Raw genomic sequence first — 18,738 nt, forward strand, 5'->3', positions numbered from 1 at the left:
AATATATATATATATTGCTGGTTAGAAGAGGAGGGAGTCATCCTAACTTAATGAGCATCTGTCTCCAGGTGTAGTTCCAGCTCATATATATATATATATATATATATATATATATATATATATATATGGATCTGGTATGTGGTTGACGAGGACACGTGCAAAAACAGCAATTTATCTCAACATTCAAGATAAATAAGTAAATAACTCTAAACTGCAAACACAATTTGCCTCTTTGCCTTTCAAATGCACTTTACATAGCAAAGGAAATATGTTTTCCCCCACATTCTGGCTGCTTTGTAAACATTAATTAATTAATCCCAATAATACCCTTGTGAATGGGAATAGGTATTTTTCTGTCTGTGTTCTATAAATGAGAAAACTATAATACTAATTACGTACATTTATAGAACTATTTTTCCCAGGGCGCCTTACTATTTTGCAATTACTAAACAGACATTAATCATCACATTACCTCTGTGAGGTATGCAAAGCTAACATTAAAGAAGAATGATTGAAACTTAAAAATTGGTAATTTTATCATTTTATCATCTTTATCAATATCTTTATCATATCTTTATCAATTCTTAAAATTGCCCCTAAATAACAGGATAATCCAGGTTAGTGATAATAACTAACTGTAACAACTGAGATATTATTTTGTAAATATGAAAATGTATTTTTTTTCTTTAGAGATAAAAAAATGGACTCAAAATCTTAGAAATTTCTAATCAAAAGAAAAGGAAACAGAAGACACAATAGGAAGATAGGGAGTTAAGGAAAGTGATAAATTTATTAATAAATATCTACTCAGCTCTGTTAATGGAGCATCCACTGTTCTAAATCCATGGAATATAGAAACGAACAAAACAAAGATTTGTCCTCATGAAGCTTACATTCCAGAAAAGGAAAAAGGAAATAAAAGAGTAAACAAAATAATTTCAGTTGAAAAAGAAATGTCTGTGAAGCTTAGACACCAGGGTAAGAAGGCAGAGTGAGGGCCCTGGAATGTGCAAAGAGTAGGAGAGGGATATAACATAGAGGCCAAAGTCAAGAAACTGAGATGAGAAGAAAAGGTTCTATTAATAGACTAACTATCATAACATACATGAGATATTTAGCACTAGGGATTATTAAATTTAGGTTTTGCTGTTTTATTTTTTGAGGCTTTTTTTCCCTTTGAGAATTACTGCAACAGTCTAAGCTTTGAATTAGTGTATACTGTTTAGTTAATTGCAGTAGTCACTCTTCTAATCCAGGAATCACTACTGCAATAGTTCCCAGTGCTGCCTGTACATCAGAATAGCCAGGGAATACTTCTTTCAAAGACAGATACTTTGGAAGCCCTCTGAAATTTCCGACATAAGCATCCTGTGGGTAGGACTGAGATTCTATTGTCGCTTCAGTTCTTCTCCAACAAACCCTCCAACCACTGCAGAAGACTCAATCACCAATGATTTGAGGGCCAGACAATGGTGCTGCTTCTAAATAGAGCATCTTAAGAAATAAACACGACAGTGGTAGCACTCACTCAGGTATGCAAAATAAAAAAACTATAAAAGCCCTGTGGAGATTAAAAGAAACAGAACTTTGAGCTGAATCTGGCCTAGAGACGGACAGATGGTTTGCCACAGCCACAAAATGAGCACTATTTGATTGTACCAAGTACAAAGAACACTAATCCCAGTGATGAAGTTCTGCAAAGGGTCAGAATTGGCTAGGATATAACCATAATTCTTTAGTGCAGAGTGGAATATCCCTTAATTCTAGGACAGCATTAACTGGCTGCTCATGCCTAGAAGTAATCCTCATTATGAGGTATGCTCTTTTAGAAGAAATTCAGAGAAACCTGAGGAGACAAGCCAAAAAGGAAGGAAAGACTACAATCATTCAATACACTTTAGTATTACTTCCATCCACCTCAGACTGTCAAGTAAGAAGTCACACAAGCTATAGTTTCCATTCTACATTTAAACATGGCAGTATCAAAAGGCATAAAATATTTCAAATAATTAAAAATAAAATATTTAAAATATTAAAAGGCAAATTATTTAAAAATATGCATGGAAAACTCATGTTGACTTCATTAGCTATCATTAAAAGTTTTTGGTCATCTGTACATTCAGCTCATCTTTATATGAAAACACAGAATGGATGTAAGATAATAAATAGAGGGAAAACAGCCAAGAGACACCAAACACATTCACTTTAAACATGACAGAATGAAAAAAATAAATAAATAATAAAATACATATAATAGAATGTATTCATCCCAATCCCTAGCTTAGTTTCAGTACTGCTCAATTCTGTGCATAGTTCATAAAAATCACTTACTACATGTGCATTTAACACTCATATATAAATTTACAGATTTCTGTAAATTTTTCATCTTACACCATTTGTGTCAATGCAAATATTAGAATTATTTTTGCACATTGGACAACTGTGTAAAAGCTAGCATAGTAGTAAAAGTATCACTGAAAATCAAGAGAACTTATCTATTTACCACAGAGACACTCACTACCTTTGGTTTCTTTTATATCTTCTATTTGAATTCTGTTTCACTTGGAGAACAACATCCTTGATTGGAGTGCAACCTTGTACTCAGTGAGGAGCAATGTCATTCTCTGGATCACCTATTTCCTACTTAAACCCTGTTTTTGAACTAATACTTTAACAGCTTGAATAAGAGTAAACTGTTATCTCAGCAGTGAACCAAAAGCAGCAGCTGACAGTCAAAAACAGTGCATACCTACCCTTATACTTTCCTCTGAGGAGAAAAGACTCAAGTACATCTCAAGTTTTAATGATGCTGGAAAAAGGAAATAGTAACCCTGATCTGTCTCTGAGGGCATAAAATGTTATATTAAGTAACAAATGAACATATGGAGGTATTCTTTTGTACTTCCATCAGTAAAGGATTGAAGCATTCCCTCTCCACCATGCAAAGACCCTACCCATTTCTCTAGGCTAAGTCCCTGTTTTTCCTCTACAATAGTCATGACTGTGGCCAGGATGCTTAATACTACCCTCCTGAACACACTGGGAAATTGTCTCTTCAACCCTTCATTCATTTTGCTCTCCCTTCTTAGACCATTTATTTCCTTTTACTCTAAGTCTTACCCATCCTGCAAGGCTCACTTCAAATCCCCTTTTTTTATCACTGTACAGCTTTCTAAGATTACTCTAAAAAGAAAGCAATTCTCTCTCCTCTAACTCCTATAGAATTTATTTTTATACTTCACCTATGGCATTTACCATATACTGCCTTGCTAACTAGTGTTATTTAATATGGAGTCACTGAAACTCAGCTCTATGCAGGACTATAGGAGACATCTGGTCCAACTGTCTAACTAGTACAGGAAGACATTCTCCATACCACTGGCCAATGCTCATCTTGGTTTGCTTGCCTCCCCTCCCTAATCCTGCTCCCATGGATGAGAAGCGCAAGTTTTACTTATTAAATAAAAATATACAGAACAAAACCTGGTGCAGAGTGGCCTTAGTAAATCTCTGTGGAATGAATAAAAATAGTTAAATTCAAATGGTCTAACTTTGTACTTCACCTCTTCACACTTAAGTCAAATGTGTCTCTCTGTCATTTTAACTCATGGTAATTACTCCAGGGTTCTTCCTGCTTTTATGCCAGTAGATATCACATGCTTCAAGACAGGTTAGGTGACCACACTGGATATCTTCTTTAATCATCTAAGATAATTTCCAGGCCCTATCTTCTTAGGGACACTTAAAACAGACAGTGGCATTGAGAACAGGGTTCACATTCTTCTGAATGTCTAGTGAGTGTCAAATATGTCTCCTCTTAGGACATAGTATAATACCCAGCACAGTAAAAATAGGGAGACAGCAAGTATTCACTCAATACAGATCAAAAATCTGTTTGTGTGACTGGCATAGCATTGGAATGCCAGTACCATATCAACCCTAATAGGTAAGTACATCCATTCCTAATAATACTATATAGTCTATGTGTATTTTTTCGATCACATTCTGGCATTCAAAAAGCCCACCTTTATTTTCCCTAGAGTTAGTTGTCTGTCAACCTTTCACAAGAAAACTGACTGTTGAGCCATGAAGAGGGGATGGAGTATAATGTGCATATGCATGCACATATAGCAGGGAGAGGTTCAAGTTGCAGAAACAGTAGATAGGTTGAATTTTACATTGTGAACAGGCTCAGTATTGAGATATCCTTTACTGTGTTTTTCATTTTTTTAACTTTTAGCCATCCAGGATATCAAATATCTCAACAAGACAAAGGCATAGTGCAATTTAACAGCCAAGTTACTGTTTTCTGGGAGTATATATGTACTGTTGCTCAAGCTTCCATTTAGATATTAGGTACATTTTACTTTCATCATCTCCAGGAAATATACTCTTGTTTTTTGCTTCTAACATCTGACAATCTTTTAAGTATTAATGTATTATTTTCAAACTCTATTTGAGGAGCTTGAATTCGAGTTTTATTTACTAATTTCCATCGTGTCTTTGTGTCAGAACACAGTAAGGAAGACACTGGGTATCCTACCTATATTTTATTTTATTTTGAATTTTTTTTAATTTTTAATATTTTTATTTATTTTTGAGAAAGAGAGACAGGGCATGAGTGGGGGAGGGGTAGAGAGAGAGGTCAGGCATAGAATCTGAAGCAGGCTCTAGGCTTTGAGCTGTCAGCACAGAATGCAGGGCGCAAACCTACAAACTGTGAGATTATAACCTGAGCCAAAGTCACAGGCTTAACCGACTGAGCCTCTCAGGTGCCCCCCTACCTATATTTTAGCTAAAATAAACATTAAAATATATGTATGTTTTGGTCAAATATTCTGCTAATTTAATGTATTTTTGCAGAGAGAGGTTCCTTATGAGAATGTAAGATAGTGTTTTCTGGGTTGGTATTTAAGTTATCAAGAATGAAACTGCAGTAATCTATCCCTTGGTAAGATTATGATAGTTGAAAAATGTACATAATCACTTATTATTGTGATTGAAATTAAAGTGTTGAAACAATAAATTTTAGTTAATTAATTCCTCATGATATGTGGCTTTCCACTATTTTCCAAAACAGTTTCCATTGCTTTTGCCCCAAAGGAATTTAAGAAAAAAAATTTTTTTAAAGGCTTTCTCTATGATCACACAGTGTGCTAGGTACTCTGAAATGAATTATGTCCCTAAATATGTATATTATGTGCAAACAATGATGCAGGTTTATCATGCATGCTGAGCAATGAAGTCCTTCATAACTGAATCAATGGGATTTCTTAATTTTATCACACTGTCACCATGATTCATAAAAAGTATATAAAGATCCATCACAGAAATGAGAGAAATCTCTTCCATCGTCAGTAAGTAAAACTAAAAACAGTATGTGCCTAGAGATCAGATCATCCGTCAGTTACAATGCATCATTACAGGTTCTCAAATTATGAATATGCAGTTTTCTGAGTGGCAAATTTCATGGCTGAGGGAGTACAGATTGGTTTCCCAGTTCACAGTGAGGTATGTGGAATTAGGGAAGGTTTGGACACCTGGGCACTGGATGGAGCATATGGTCATAGTTATTCATAAGAAGATTTCAATAAGAAGTGGCTCTGGAGCTGCAGAGGTGCAGTGTTAAGAGAGGCAGAAGTCTTTAAAGCTTATTACCTAAACATGGCCATTCACCGCCAATGATGGCTGTCAGTGTGCTGTGAGCACTGTGCATTGTACAGAATTGTGATTTCTATTTTTGTTATCATTACCTTGGTTGTATACCCTTGAGGAAGCCACCTAACAGCTCCAGGGCAATTTTCATGTGTACTTTGGAATCCTCTGGACCACTTCAGTGTGGAGTTGTAAGAGGTAGTGGACTCTTTAATTGTGTGCCAAAAAAGAAGACTTCAGGTCCAAATAAATGTGTTTCTTGCTTGTCTAGATCTGTCAATCAAAAGCATTAAAAATGTTTATTTTTTTTTAATTTTTTTTTTCAACGTTTTTTATTTATTTTTGGGACAGAGAGAGACAGAGCATGAACGGGGGAGGGGCAGAGAGAGAGGGAGACACAGAATCGGAAACAGGCTCCAGGCTCCGAGCCATCAGCCCAGAGCCTGACGCGGGGCTCGAACTCACGGACCGCGAGATCGTGACCTGGCTGAAGTCGGACGCTTAACCGACTGCGCCACCCAGGCGCCCCAATTTATTTATTTTTGAGACAGAACACGAGTGGGGGAAGGCCAGGGAGAGGGAAAGAGAGAGAGAGAGGGAGAATCCCAAGCAGAGTCGAAGCGGGCCTCAATCCCAGTTTGTGGGAGATGATGACCTGAGCCGAAATCAAGAGTCTGATGTTTAACCAACTGAGCCATGCAGGCTTCCCAACAGCATCTATTGAGACCCCACTGTGTGGAAAGACTCTTACTTGAAGAAAGTTGACACCAGAAGTAAGGAGGTGAAAGCCTCTGCCTTCCAACTGTTGAGGGAGAGAAGACAACAAATGAATATGCAGTGGAGGCAGCATTTTCAGAGTGCACACCCAGATACCTGGAGCTCTTTGTTTTTAACAGATGCTTATTTTGGCTGTGTTAGCAACAGATGTGACACTCAAAATGCCCTTTAAGAAAGGTCTGCAGGAGTGGGTTTAGCTAAAAGCCTCTAGCTGAAAGGTTTATCTGGCTTTGCCTCAGTCTTCCATCTTATTCTCAGGACAGCCCCTGGCCAATCACCAAGCAAGGCAGTGGTATAAGAGCCTGGCCATTCCCTCCCAATGGAGGATTCCTCCAATAGGCGATCTTTGTTCTGGGGACCACGAACGGTGATGTGCATCATGGTCTGATAGCCCCCTTTACAGTCCTGCTTCAGCTCTTTCCTTTCACAGATATTATTCATCAATAAGTCTTCTGCATGCTTAATTCCATCTCTAAATTTTTTTCATGGAAAATCTAATCTTTCACAGATTTTTTTTTTAATTTTACTCATAATATTTTTTTCTGTAATAAAAATTAATGAGATACTGAAACATGCTAAAACATGCATGAACCTTCAAAACATCATGATAAGTGAAACAGGCCAGTCACAAAAGACCACATGCTGTATGACTCTATCTTTTATGACATGTGCAGAACAGACAAATCTTTAGAAACAGAAAGTAGATTAGTGATTGCCAATGGGCTGGGAGGATGAGGATATGGAAAGTGACTGTGAGTGGGTATGGGATTATTTTTGAGGGGTAAGAAAAATGTTCTAAAAGTAATAGTGGGAACGGTTGCACAACTCTGAACATAACAGAAGATACTGAACTGTATCCTTTAAATAGGTACATTTTATGTATAGCTCAATAAAGTCATCAAATACTTTATTTTTATACACTTTCATATTTCCTAAACAACAGTGGTATTAGGGGACTGTGGGGGGGGAGGTATACGCTCATTCTTTACTGACAGTTGTCATTTCTCAGTGTATGAACATGGAACAGACTAATTCTTCCATTTGAGAGAACTAAGTAAAACTCATCAATCACATTTGTAAATCATTAAGCTAAACCTGTATAACATTCTAATGTTTCGACCTGAGTTTGGTCAAATTGAAAGCCAAGGCTCTCTGAGGGAGTGTTCTTACATTGCTTAGAAGTTTACTTTTCTATTACTTCTGTGACTAGGATAGCTAAGGGTATCTAGAATTCATTTTGTATAGATGCATATGTAACTATCTACCTGCAACAGGATGATATGTGAGAATTTTCCTTTTGGTCTGGAATTGTGAGAGATGCTAAGTATTTTACATTTAAAAGAGTCTATAAGTCGCTTACTAACAAGAGGCAAAACTGGCCTTGCTACAACCAACCATTATTTCATTTCCTCCATAGAATCTGTGATGGAACAGGGTTGTCATCAAGCCCTCTGCTTTGGGTGGAATCCATGTTCATGATAAGAGGCTATTGTTAAGAGTAGCAACTACTGAGAGACTACATGTGTTGCCTTCAAGAAAGGAATTTAGGCATTCCATTCTCCGGTTAGATGTCTGTTTGTGCAGATAAGCAGCAGATCAGTCTCAGGTCTGCCTAGGGAGTGGGAAAAGAATATTGGAGATAGTAGAGCCAAGATAAGGCATACCACTGGGTAAGCCTATATTTCCACCATTTGGCATGGCAAGGTATATGTTTCTGTTGGACCACATGGATGCCACAGAAGGTAGCTAGAGTTGCACCTATTTTTTGCATTCCAGATAAGAAGACAACTTGCAGGATAAAGGGATTCCAACAGCAAGCAGCTCTGGGCTAGATGAATTATACTAGGAAAAGGTGAAGTGAGATAATGAAAAGGATACAGTGGGCAGATGATGAAGGGTCAGAATACAGAATTCAGGTCCCTTAAATTAATGAGCTAATCTTTGTAAAAATACACCCAGAGTTAGGTCAGAGTTATCACGTATTAAGTATTATAATCATTACCGCCATCTAATTCTGGTTTCCCAGAAGGAGGCCTGCAGTTTAACAATCAAAACTGCTTATTTTACTCAATCAATAGTCTCTACTACTTGGATCAGTGCGATTAACAACACTACACTTTTCAAATCACATTTACTTAAATTCATTCTTTAAGGAAAACACCAATTAACTTCCTATTATAGACAATTAAAAAAATCTGCACACTAATTACCATCCTCTCTACTCATTTTGAATCCACAAATATTCAAAAGCAAACTGCAATGAAAATCTGGGGGGTAATACATTTATATTTCTCCCTAATGCAGTAATAAATTATTCTTGAAAATTCTGCACAAATATTTTCATTCTCTAAGTAATTTAGAAAGAAACAGAGAATAGTATACCAACTCAGTGACATCAAAATATTGAAGATAAATTTGAAGAAATTTCAAGAAAGCAATCAGACTTAGCCCACTGATTAATTTCTATATTTGGAGAAAGCTTAATCTTATCCTATACATTAAGAAAGTATTAATCAATTATTGCCATGATCACAAAAACCAAAATCTCACTAGAAGAAACACCAAACAATGTTTTATAAGGGAAAAACTGGGTCCTGTTTGTCTCTGAGTACCCTGTACCTAAACCAATGTCTAAGAATATGGATTTAATAAAGTGTAGGTTCAAAGTTGTGCTTAGAATGAATAATCTTTTCCTTGTTTCTCCAACACTCTTAACAGTCATGAAATGTCCATTTTACTCTAGAAATCTTTTAATTTTACACTTTTCTTGAAACTCCCTCCAAAATTCTACCAGAGCTTTATCCTTCGCTATTCTCACAACAATCTCTCCAGTAGTTTCTCCTTTTGCAGAATCACTGAAGTACCTTTCTAAATAGGTCAGAGATTTCACTCTCCTACTGCCAAACCTCTACTGGTTCTGGTGCATTGTGCAGGATGCAATCTAAACATCTTAGTAAAACACACAAAGCCCTTATGATCAGTCTCAAAGCTACTTCTTTATGTTACTTCAGCTACTTCTGGCCACTTCCTCCCCAGATCTGATATACCTATTGCAACACCCAGTGTCTCTCTACAACCTAAAAAAGCCACACTATTGTATGCTTTTGTGTATCGGCATATTACACATCTTTTTTTTTTTTTTTTTCCTTCAGTAACAACCATGTTCTTGCCCTGCACTGGGTGCTGGGCACAACCATATACTGCATTCAATAGACATTTACTATATCAATACATATCTCTGATGTCACCTCTGTCTTAAAGCCTTACCCAATTTTCTCAGAAGTGGAGGTGTTCTTATTATACTTTGGTTTTACTCTAATTTTTGTGTGTTTCAATTATTTGTATACGTTTATATCACTTCCACTAGCAACCCAGGGGCTCTGCCACTCATCTACATCCCTGACACCCAGCAGAGTGCTTGGCTTGTGGAATGAATCAAAAAGCACAATGAATGAATGAATGGTTACAGTGATGGATATCTATACCCAGGTGTTTGAGCAAAAGAAATTCGGTAATTCAGATTGGGTAAGCCCTAAATTAATGCTTGTTCAAACAAGGCCCACACAGAACTTAGGACATCATCACCTTTAAATAAAAGGGTTTGATTGTGAAATGCGTCTTAGAAAAACAACAACAAGTGCTCGCTTCGGCAGCACATATACTAAAAATTGGAACGATACAGAGAAGATTAGCATGGTCCCTGCGCAAGGATGACACGCAAATTCGTGAAGCGTTCCGTATTTTTCCAACAGGCACATGAAAAGATGTTCAACGTCGCTCCTTATCAGGGAAATACAAATCAAAACCACACTCAGATACCACCTCACGCCAGTCAGAGTGGCCAAAATGAACAAATCAGGAGACTATAGATGCTGGAGAGGATGTGGAGAAACAGGAACCCTCTTGCACTGTTGGTGGGAATGCAAATTGGTGCAGCCGCTCTGGAAAGCAGTGTGGAGGTTCCTCAGAAAATTAAAAATAGACCTACCCTATGACCCAGCAATAGCACTGCTAGGAATTTATCCAAGGGATACAGGAGTACTGATGCATAGGGGCACCTGTACCCCAATGTTTATAGCGGCACTCTTAACAATAGCCAAATTATGGAAAGAGCCTAAATGTCCATCAACTGATGAATGGATAAAGAAATTGTGGTTTATATACACAATGGAATACTACGTGGCAATGAGAAAAAATGAAATATGGCCTTTTGTAGCAACATGGATGGAACTGGAGAGTGTGATGCTAAGTGAAATAAGCCATACAGAGAAAGACAGATACCATATGGTTTCACTCTTATGTGGATCCTGAGAAACATAACAGAAACCCATGGGGGAGGGGAAGGAAAAAAAAAAAAAAAAAAGAGGTTAGAGTGGGAGAGAGCCAAAGCATAAGAGACTGTTAAAAACTGAGAACAAACTGAGGGTTGATGGGGGGTGGGAGGGAGGGCAGGGTGGGTGATGGGTATTGAGGAGGGCACCTTTTGGGATGAGCACTGGGTGTTGTATGGAAACAAATTTGACAGTAAATTTCATATATTAAAAAATAAATAAATAAATAAATAAAATAAAATAAAATAAACAATCTTCCCTATAGTTATTCGGAAAAAAAAAAAAGAAAAAAAAAAAAGAAAAACAACAACAAAAAATTGAATTGCTTTTTCACTAATACATGCAATTCATTAATCTATAAAATATTATCAACCCTGTCTATTTATAGATGAGAAGTAACAGAATCACCTAAGTTCACATAGGATTTGATTCCAGGCCTTCAAACTTCCAAAGCAGTGCTGTTTGCTGTTGTTGTTGTTGTTGTTGTTGTTGTTGTTTGTTTGTTTTTTTACCAAGTTAACATCATAATATTTGTTGTCTCTGATCAAAAATAATGATCATACATCATTCTTTCATCACTTATTGGATCCTATTTCAAATTGGCAGTCACTGTAAGTATAAAAAAAAATCTAATACTAAGTTTTTATTTCCTTTGTTTGAACTCACACCGACAATACTCCTCAGAGATAAGCTTGTATATTTTTTTGTATAGTTCCTTTCATACACATGCATGTGCATACCTGACAATGTTTTTACGTATAAATTATGATTTTCTTAAATGAGAGTCCACACAGGTATGACATAACAGATTATTTCCTATTCTAATTGTGAATTCATAGAAAATATCATTGATATGCAGTTTCTAAAGAAGGGCATCTAATATCTTTCATTGTACCAATTATAGAAAAGTATAGATAATTTCCAACTTATGGAAAAAAATATGGAATGGTATTAGAGAAAACTGAGAATATAGAAACATCCAAATTGCATTTTCTGTCTTTTCTTTGCTGTGACTTTATAGTTGAATATAAATCATATTACAAATATAAAAATGAAAGATATAATAACATAAAAAAATTTAAATGTCTTGGGATATTCTAATAGTCTACCTTTGGTCCCACTTTAAAATACTTAAAATGTTCAGGAAAATTAATGAATACATATACCAATAATATAATTAAATACATATTTCATTTTTTTAAAAAGTAGCTTATGTATATGTAACTGGACTCATGGCCTGTGATGGTTCATTTTATGTGTCAATTTGACTGAGCTAACATTATTTCTGGTGTGTCTATGAGGATGTTTCTGGAAGAGTTTAGCATTTAAATTGTAGATGAAGGAAAAGCCCCCTCACCAATGCAGGCGAGCCTCATCCAATCTGTTGAAAGCCTAAATAGAACCAAAGGGTAGAGGAAAGATGAATTCACTCTCTCCTTAAGCTGGGACACCGATCTTCTCTTGTCCTTGGACATTGGTGCTCCTGGTTCTCCAGCCTTAGAACTCGAACCAGGATTTACATCCTCTGGCCCTCTGGCTTTCAGGCCTTCAGAAGGAGACTGGGACTTACACAATAGTCTCCTCTGCTTAGAATTTCAGGTTTGGACTGTAACTGTACCACTGGCTTTCCTGGGTCTTCAGCTTGCAGATGGAAGACTATGGGACTTCTCAGCTTCAATAATCACATGAGGGAACCCTGCATAACAAATCTCTTTCTATATGTCTCTATATATCCTATTGGTTCCATTTCTCTGGAGAAACCTAATACATGACTTCATTCAAACAATGAAGACAGGAAATTCTTCCCCCAACATGTTAAAACATTTCCAAAATTCAGCCTTCATCCCACCAACCAGATGAAAAAAAATATATATGTAATGTTATAGGCTACATTTTCTGAAGTAACATAATACAACTACAACTTAATAACGCATTTAAGTAACAAGTATCAATGACAATAGCAATAAACCCATGGAAACAAACAAAAGACTGCTAAGGAAATAATATAGAATATTTAGAAAAAACAAAAATAAAACATTATCTTCTAAATTCATCCAAGGAACAAAATTAGTAGTTAGACATTATTTTATGCCTCTGGTCACTTATATTTTAAAATAAACATTAAAAATGAACCCATTTCAATCATCCATCCCCAAATTTCAAAACACAAAGCAAGCCATAGGGTTAAATTAATGAAATTAAAGGCCTACTAGATTAATTTATTAAAAACATGGTAGCATTAATTTGCAAATATAAAAGAATTTTAGAAAAATGCACTAGCATTTTGCATCAAAAATGGAGATTAAAAACCAAAGACTTTAAAAAGTTTAATTCTATGATAAGAAATCAAAAAACTTCAACCAAATATATGATTTTTTGACATTAGCATAATGCTATTATTGAGAGAACTATTAAATAACTTTCCACCAAAGAAACCAAGGCTTTATGGATTATCAGTAAGTTTTTCAAACTTTTAACCAAATTCTATAATTTGTTCATGTCCTAGTAATCTACTTAACTTGTTCTAGGAGAAAAATAGTATAATTTTTTAAAACCTACTAAATATATTTCCAAATAATTGAATAATAGTGGTAGCAACAATTAAGCATTTTGCTTGAGTTAAGCACTAAGAAGGTGTCTTACATTATATAACTTAATCCACATGACAACATCCCGACATTAGGTACTATAATTTTCCACTTAAAAATGATGAGACTGGGGCACATAGGTGGCTCAGCTGGTTAAGCGTCTGACTTCGGCTCAGGTCATGATCTCACAGTTCTTGAGTTTTAGCCCCATGTTGGGCTCCGTGCTGACAGCTCAGAGCCTGGGGCCTGCTTCAGATTCTGTGTCTCCCCCTCTCTCTCTGCCTCTCCCCACTCACCTTCTCTGTCTCTGTCTCTCTCTCTCCCTCTCTCTCAAAAATAAACAAACATTAAGAAAAAATGATGAGACTAGTTTCAGAGTTAATGTTACATGCCCACGGTCATCAGCAGTAACTGAAGGAGGTAAGACATAAATCTAGTTTTATCTTACTCAAAAGTTCATGTTCTTAACCACTAAATTACACTACCTCCCAGCTAAAGACATTACTGTATACTTATTATATTATCTAATTATGCTTACTTATAAAATAAACCATGATTTCCTCACTGAATGTACTGCCAGGAAAAACACTACCTCTCCATACCAATATATCATCTTCTGATTCAAAGAAAGTAAAATTAAATTGCTACAGCTAAAGTAAATGAAGAGTAACCAGACAGAAAGGTTTTCTAGGTACTCCAAGAGTTCTCTTTTCTCCACTTCCATCAACTCGTTTAGGCAACTTGCTTCACTCAGAACTATTATATAACCTGCATCAAAAAATTCCAGACTAAAATTGAGGTTAAAGATTCTAATAGGTCTCTTTATTTCCATATTTCTGTTCTAGAAGCAGCCACTTTACTTGCTGGCCCAGACTACAACCACAAACTTTGCAATTTGATCCGAGCCAGACCTTTGCACTTCACTGCCAAAGCATTTTTCTCATTCACTCAGCTCTGCATCAGGAACTTCACAGGAAAACAAAAATATAAAAGAGAATAAGGAAATTATTCTAACTGAACTTAGATATTCCTGATAATCAATTTCTGGAGGATCAATAAAGTAGAAATGGAAATAAAAACTATTCTAACTGAACTTAGATATTCCTGGTAATCCATTTCTGGAAGATCAATAAAGCAGAAATGGAAATAAAAACTCCAAGACAAGTCAACCACTGGACATTCATGTATACATGTCCCAGTGTCAGGACCTGTCTCTTGGGGATAAATGAAGTAAGACTTGGCAAAGCCAGCCTTTGGCACGTGCCAGACTCCACCCTTCTGGCACGTGCAAGCCAAAGCATGGCTCCACACTGAGCATTGACACAGCAGTGGACAGTGACTGGCAAGAACCTGTGTAGGTGGCATCATGTAACTTTAGGGCAGTGTGGCATGACTGTGCTTGATGGGCAAACTCTACTCAGAACTTGTATGTCAGATCCAGGTGATATGGCCTGCAAAAAGCTGTTTTTGTAATTTAAGGTAATTATGCTTAAATATCAATTGATGTGTTTGGTGGGAAAAGCAGTTTGGTAAGGTTAACTAGAAAGATCTCACAGTAGATAAGAAAATTAGCCTGACCATGCACCGTGTCTCTCACTACGATATAAAGAGATTTGAGTCCTCTGATATCATTTGCTATTAAATAAATTATTTCTGTTTAACTGAAGTCAATTCTAACTTCTTTAGGTTGCAACCACTGTGTGCTCGTTTGTGTTTAATTTTCACCAAGCTTTAAACCCACTCCTTCAGAAAATTCAGGCCTATCCACTCTCAAGAACTCATGTGGCACTGGACCAAAAGCTGTTGCCTCCACTTAAATCTGGCCCAGCACCAGAACTGTCAGCCAAGGCTGCACAGGCTGTAAACTATTCAATCCTGGGTGGCATCATTCACAAGGACAATTAGGTAAATGGTACTCCATAGGAGTTGTATAGTACAAAAAACGAACAGCTGTACATGTGGCCTCTGCCTAAGATCCACAGATAGTAATTTTGGCCTGCTCATTCTTTAATATTGTACTTTCTGTTCCCTGGCCCCTGCTAGAATGTAAGCTCCCAGAGGACAGGCATTTTTGTCAACTTTGTTCCCCAATATACACCAAGTATGAAGAACAGTATCTATTCCAAAGTAGACACTCAATAAATATTTGTTAATGAGTCAAAGGAAGACCCTGATCTAGAGCAAATAAGAATATTCAACTAGTGTTTAAATAATGGTAATGATAAAAAAAATAATAAAATCATAAAAGGAGCCAAGATAGTGGCCTCAGTGGCATAAGCACTTATTAAGGCTCTTTTGAAAATGGAGCCCTTTGATACTGCCTGACAAAGAAACTATTCAGTTTATAGCTTTGATTATTGACATAAATGGACACACTAAACACCTTCACCCATCCCATGTCTTTATTATTCTGATTCATGAGAATCTCTCATGAGCGTCTAGGGCGTAAATTGAAGAAAGCAATGACCATCAAGGATTCATTGAAAGATCAGGTGAAGATCAACAATACTAGTGGCAATGAGGACACATTAAAATAATGGATTCAAGGGATGCCTGGGTGGCTCAACTGGTTGAGTGTCTGACTATTGATTTCAGCTCAGGTCATGATCTCAGATTTGTGGGATTGAGCCCCACATCAGACTCTTATGCTGAGTGTGGAGCCTACTTGGGATTCTCTCTCCCTCTCTCTTTGTCCCTCTCCCCCACTTGCTTTCTCTCCCTCTCTCTCTCTCTCTAAAATAAAAAAAATAAAATAAAATAATGGATTCAAAATGGCCACTTCAGAATTCCAAACTTCATGGGCAAAGAGCCACATGTAAAGAATGGAAGGTGACTATCTTCTGGAAAGCAAAAAAGGTATCTGACCCAAAACTGAATGTAAATATTGAATAATGACAACCAATAGGGTAAGAAAGAAGGTGGTAAAAGAGGCATTCTCCAGGGAAAGCAGAAGTTTCTTTTTCAGGTGTCTGAAGTAACATCAATAACACAACATTTGGAGAAAAAAATGCCCAAACTTTTAAAACTGTTTAAGGGTGTTTATCTGAAATGATCCTGAGGTGCACCCAGCAGCAGAATTAAGGTTGCTGTTTCCAAAAGGTCTTGTGTATGATTATTATTCAAACTGGCAACAGTAATTTACTCATAAAGATTGGTGAACAGAAGATGGGAAGCTTTCTCTCTCCTCCGCTGACTCTTTTCACTATCACACTGTTAGGTGAGGATATTGCATTCATTTTGGCAGTAAGGTGTCGCATAGTGTGAAAACTCGAGTGGTAGAAAACAATACAATTTCTCATGTTATCATGTTGCTAAAAAATGACATTATATTGAATAATATAAAAACCTATGCCATCTTCAAAGCTGCCGTAAATGGTGTATTCAAAAATAAGTAAGGATTCACCCTGAAAAATCCTGACCTTATGCAACATTGTCAACTAATCTAGAAAAGACACAAATATAACTCTGTTCACTTCTATTTCAACCTTTCCAGTTCCTATAATATAAATAACAAGTTTCTGAAATTTTCAAAGCCACAAGAAACTGCTCACCTTTTAATATAAGGCCAAGTGCAGGGAGATGAAGACCAATGAAGGAGAAGTGTATGACAGGAAGAAAAAAGTACTATTTATTTATTCACTTAGAACCTCAAAAGATAAACCCAATATTTTTTCTCCATGTTCATAAAGAAACTTGTTCTTTACAGTCCGTTTATTTGTTTTTGAGGGAGAGAGAGCAAGAGTGTGAGGGACAGAGAAAGAGGGAGAGAAAATATGAAGCAGGCTCCACACTGTCAGTGCAGAGCCCGATGTGGGGCTCGAACCCACAAACCATGAGATTATGACCTGAGTCAAATCAAGAGTAGTATGCTTAACTGACTGAGCCACTCAAATGCCCTGAAACTTGTTCTTTAGATGACATAAGTTCAAGTATGTCACAAAAAAAATGTGTTTTCTATTTAAATAATATTCTCCATTTACTGTAATATCTGATACTTTAAGTGAATGGTCAAACTCTGTGTGCGTGTGTGTGTATTTAAATGTGTTCAAATTAAATCACTTGATTGGCTTTTATTTCCCTGGTCATTTAATCCCTATCTGTGTTATTTTCATGCTGTCACACAATACAGAGGAAACAAAGAAAATTAGGAAGTAATCTGTACCTGTATAACTTCCACATTCTTCATAACACATTTTGTCCCCATTTACGTCAGATTATCTTTCAACATATAAATAAATTTCCTCTCATTTCCCCTAGGTATAAGAGGCACACCATAAGAAGACTGCCACTTCTACTTCTATCTGTTTAATCATTGGTCTTATTTCCTTCCTCCTCTACATTCCCCCAACTACTGCCAGAGTGCATGTCTTTATCCTCATCTAACCCAAATGTTACTGGTTACCAGTTTTATTACTGATCAAAAATTCATCCTCAAGAATTCATCCTTAAGAATTATCAACATTGACCTTCTAATAGAATGTGATATATGTGTTTTGTTTACTTTCCATTTCTAAAACCTAGGGAAAGGAATCGTACATTAATAGAATACAAAAGTTACCTAGTTTAAAACTATGGATTGAAACAAAAGATCATGAACTATGATATATATTATCACAATAATTACCATTTGATAATTCTACTTAGAATCCAGCAGGTTAATGAATGATGTTTAATCTTAACACTGATAAAAAAAAATAGTAGATAATAGATAGAAGGTTGCCAGTGGATAGAACTCACTCTGGCAGTTCCTGGGAAAGTTTTCAACCTCTGTGGATCACAAAGAAGAGAATGGTTAGATGGTTCCCATGCTCTCTCCTCTTTTAAAAACTCTATTATTCTAATTTTTTTTCTAAGCCTCAGTTGTCTAATTTAAAATCAGGGGAGAAGGAATTTTGCGCCATTTTTGCATCCTTGGAATAAATTCCATTTGATGATAGTGAATGATCCTTTTAATATGTTGTTGAATGTGATTTGCTAATATTTTCTTGAGGACTTTGAAATATACAGCCATAAAAAGGATCTTGGCATTTATGACAACATGGATAGATCTAGAGGGCAGTATGCTAAGTGAAATAAGTCAAACTGAGAAAGATACATATATCCCATATAATTTCAATAATATGTGGAATCTAAAACTAACAAACAAACAAACAAAAAGAAGAATCAGACCTATAAATAAAGATAACAAACCAATGGTTGCTGGGGGAGGGGTGTGAAAGAGAATGGACAAAATGGGCAAAGGGGAGTGGCGATACAGGAGATACATTCCAGTTATGGAATGAATAAGTCATAGGAATAAAAGGCACAGCATAGGGAATATAGTCAATGTTATTTTAATACCACTGTCTGGTGAAAGATGGTAGCTACGCTTGTTGTGAGCATTGCAT

At 36.3% G+C, this 18,738-nt stretch overlaps 1 protein-coding gene and 1 non-coding gene across 9 annotated transcripts in view; one reads left to right on the forward strand and one right to left on the reverse strand.

The window, feature by feature from the left end:
• The window catches only part of NAALADL2 (N-acetylated alpha-linked acidic dipeptidase like 2), a 1,341,335-nt gene that overhangs the window by 970,953 nt on the left and 351,644 nt on the right, over positions 1 to 18,738 (reverse strand). The window lies entirely within an intron of this gene.
• Positions 10,070 to 10,177, forward strand: LOC132677830 (U6 spliceosomal RNA). Its single transcript, XR_009609403.1, has one exon. It is a non-coding gene; the product is annotated as a U6 spliceosomal RNA (small nuclear RNA).

Source organism: Panthera onca, chromosome C2 (genome assembly GCF_046562875.1).
Source record: "Panthera onca isolate mPanOnc1 chromosome C2, mPanOnc1 haplotype 2, whole genome shotgun sequence".
NCBI lineage: Eukaryota > Metazoa > Chordata > Mammalia > Carnivora > Felidae > Panthera > Panthera onca.